We start from the raw sequence: 3,944 nt of genomic DNA on the forward strand, positions 1-3,944 counted from the left end.
TTCGTATAGCTTGTTGCACAGAATGCAAACGGAAACGCACATGTAAACAGTTGTTCACTTGAGAAATGGGTTGTGATGTGAAATGCATTTCCTACTGAGGGTGTTGGTTTTAAAAGTTTGGAAGCCGCTGCTCTGGATGCAAAGGCAAGAAACCCATGGGACGTTCTTGGCGTGTACGAGGGGCAGGGGTCTCTTTGTCCTGACATTTGGCTCCAGCGTCCCCAAGAGTATCCGTGGGGAGCAACTGACCCCACTTTCTTGAGCATAGAAGGGGTGTCCCCTTTCCGCCTCCGTGAGCTGAATCCCACTGCTTTCCTTAGCAGGAGGGGAGGGTAGGGCTTCGACCAGGTTCCCCATCTCTGGGATGTTTTCGGTTTTCCCAGGAACCTCCCTTGGGCACATCGGTCAAGATCTTTGAATACAAGCTCATTTCAGAGTCTTCCCAGCGGCGAGCGCCAACCTGTCCCCTTCCTTGTCCTAAGAACCTGCAGCGAGGCAGAGACCAGCCACCCAGGAAGTCAGGAAAGACAGGTTTGGCCCCTCGGGGCAGTCTTCCCTCAGATGCCTTCCCCTCCCATTTCCACAACTTGGCAGAATCTTGAATGTAGCGGGGCGGGACAGAGAAAAAACTAGAAAGCTTGACTTCTGCCACCCGAGCCGGAAGCCCCACTGTGGCCCCAGCTGGTGGTTAGCCCCTGTTTGTCATTTTGCAAATCTGGTCTACCCACCTCCGGTGAAAACTCCCAGCATCACCCCAGGGGGCGATGACTAATTACAAAACACATTTTCTCTCTTTTTCATTCCGCTCGCTTCCCGCCCACAGCGCCTCCCCCCTACGCTGCCCGCCGGCTCCCTCGCTAGACGGGGTTGAATGAACTCTTGGCCTGGCCCCTCCTCCCCAGACTGTACCCTTGGTGGTTCTTTCCTCCCCGCTCAGCTTTGCTTTCACTTTCTAGTCGTTCTCACTCTCCGTCCTGGGTTTCCTAACCCTGGAGCCCTGGCCCTTCCTCAAGACGGGGGCCACGCTGAAGCCCTGAGCTGCACCCAATTAGTCAGGTTTTGATGCCACGCCAGGCAACAAATATTTATCCAATGCATTCTGTTCCAGGCTTCAAGCAAGCAGTGATAGCGAGCCGGGCAAGGTTCCTGCACACACAGCTTCTAGAAGCCTGGTAGTGCAGAGACACAATCCAACAATTCGAAACAGGGCATAAAGGCGCTGCGGCTTGATCCACGGTGCTAGTAAGGTCAGCTGAGCCGGCCCGGGGCAGCCAGGGCGGGTTCCCTGGAGGGGGAGAAGTCCGCACAGAGGCCTGAAGGACTTGGAGTTGGCTGTTACTCAGAGGAAGAAAGGGAGGAGTCATTCCAGGCCAGGGAACAGCGCATGAGTGGTCCCATTTTTGGTGATGCTGGCTGGAGCCCACCGAGAGAGGAGGTAATGGGAGGAGCTGGGATCCCCAAAGGCAGGAAGGAGGTAGATCTAGAAGAACCTTGAAAGCCTGCTAAGCCACTTGGATTCTGTCCGGAGTGTGATGAGAGGCCATTGGAGGGTGTTAAGCCAGAGTGGCGTCATTGCATAGAATGGGGTTAGGGGGCAAGAGTGGGCACAGACGAGTTCCCATTGTGGCTCAGCTTCATGGACTAGTATCCATGAAGACGCGAGTTTGATCCCTGGCCTCGCTCAGTGGGTGAAGGATCCAGCATTGCTGTGAGCTGTGGTGTAGGGGGAAGACATGGCTTGGATCCTGCGTTGCTGTGGCTGTGGGGTAGGCGGGCAGCTGTGGCTCCTGTTCAACCCCTAGCCTGGTGTGGCCCTGAAAAGACCAAAAAATAATAATAATAATAAAAGAGTTGACACAGAGAAATCAGTCACAGCAGGTGGTAGTTGCAGTGGGAGGGAGTGGATGGACATAAGAGATACTAAGGATGTGGGATGGGTTAGAAAGGACGCAGGCAGGGCTGGCCCACAGTTTCTGCATAAATGGTGGCCGTCTCTGTTCCCTACAGGAGGAAGAACAGGGCAGTGACAAGGTCCTTCTGGACAGGTCGAAATCTACATGTCTACTGGACACTAAGCCTTGAGCTATAGTGCTCTGTGCCCCCAAACAGGAGCCTGGGGCAAAGTTCCAGACTGGCCGCCCCCTACACACAGCTGGTGAGAAGATGCGAAGATGTGAAGGCCTACAGCACAGAAGCTGCTGGCAGAGAATGACCGACCCCACAAAGGACCAGAAAGGCCGCAGAAGGAGAGGGATGTGGCCCAGGTGTGGCGTGCTGCTCAGAGGGCGGGTAAGATGAGGCCAGAAAACTTCTGGGAGATGGAGGGATGTTTGGGTAGTGAGAGCGGGTTCCGTGGGGGCGGCAGAGGGAGAGTGACAGGTAGCAGCTTAGTTTGGAGGCTGAGGAGTAGCAGGTGAAGAGAGGAGCAGCCTGATGGGTCCCAAACATCCTCTTCACCTTCAGTCAAGTATCATTTCAATGTCTTTATGTTTCTTAGAGATTCTTTTTTATCTTGTGCCCAAACCAGCTACTTCTGGGGGGCCACATGGAGCCTGACCCGTCCTTGTCATTCTTAAGCCGGTTTTTGGACCCGGTTGCTCTCCTCTGACCACGGCCCAGTCTGTTGGCTGTTAGAGTCCTGCTCAGATCTGAACTCCACCCACCTGGGTGGGTCCTGCCGGCATGCAAGGTGGGACGTCACCTCCCTCTTTCTAGATGCCATTTTCTGCCAAGCTGCCTCTCCCGTGGCTGCATTGCCCTCAATTGTACAACGAACTCTAATAAAACTGAGAGAGAGCCTGAGATTCTTTAAGACCTGGACTCAAGTTCAAAGTCTTTTATTTTATTTTATTTTATTTTATTTTATTTCTTTTTTCTGGCTGCACCCGCAGCACATGGAAGTTCCCAGGCCTAGGGGTTGAATCAGAGCCACAGCTGCCAGCCTACACCACGGCCACAGCCACACAGGATCCAAGCCGCATCTGTGACCTACACCACCGATCCCTGCAGCAACTCCAGGCCTTTAACCCACTGAGCGAACATCATAGATACTAGTTGGGTTCTTAGCCTGCTGGGCCATGACGGGAACTCCAAGAGTTCAATATCTTCATTTTATAGATACAGAAACCGAGAACCGCCAAGGCCACAGAGCTAGAGATTGTGAGGTGAACAATCAGAGCCACTGGCCCATGCTGTGGGCACAGCCAGCGATGGCCCAGGGTAAGCTTGTGGCCAGGGTTGCGGTGGCAGCAGTCATGGTGACAGGGTCTTGGAAAACATGTACTAGGGGAAACTTTGGCGGGGAGGAGTCAAAAAGAATTCTAGTCTATAGAAATGTCTGTTTACAGATAAATGTTTAAGGATGTTGTATCAGAGATAGCTAATTATTCCGTAATACAGTTTCTCCTCTTCTTTTAGTAATAGAACCCCCAACTCTGAGTGAGGCACAACCTATTCAGCATAAAGATTACATGCACAGCCAGGTGTGGCCAGTGGGTGTGAGCATACCGAGGTGCCACTTGTGGGTTCCGTGCTGAGAGGGAAGGGTCTTCCATTTTCCCCTCTCCTCCACTGCCCATGGCTGGAGTATGGACCCAGAAGATACGGTGTGAGTTTTCTTTGACCGTGTAGATGAAGGCTCCCAGATAAAGGGAATCTGTCCCTGATAAACAGAGCCACCCTGTCAAACGTGAACTGCTTAAACACCTACTGAAACCTGTGAGACAACTTTTTTTTTTTTTTTTTTTTTGTCTTTTTAGGACCGCACCCATGGGATACGGAGGTTCCCAGGCTAGGGGGTCTAATAGGAGCTGTAGCCACCAGCCTACACCACGGCCACAGCCACGCCAGATCCGAACTGTGTCTGCCACCTACACCACAGCTCACCGCAACACCGGATCCTTAACCCGCTGAGCGAGGCCTGGGATCAAACCCGCAACCTCATG

General features: G+C 53.0%; 1 long non-coding RNA gene across 1 annotated transcript; it reads left to right on the top strand.

Moving 5' to 3' along the window:
* Positions 785-2,895, top strand: LOC102167686. Its single transcript, XR_304631.3, has 3 exons — positions 785-1,435; positions 2,008-2,289; positions 2,528-2,895. It is a non-coding gene; the product is annotated as an uncharacterized LOC102167686 (long non-coding RNA).

Source organism: Sus scrofa, chromosome 7 (genome assembly GCF_000003025.6).
Source record: "Sus scrofa isolate TJ Tabasco breed Duroc chromosome 7, Sscrofa11.1, whole genome shotgun sequence".
NCBI lineage: Eukaryota > Metazoa > Chordata > Mammalia > Artiodactyla > Suidae > Sus > Sus scrofa.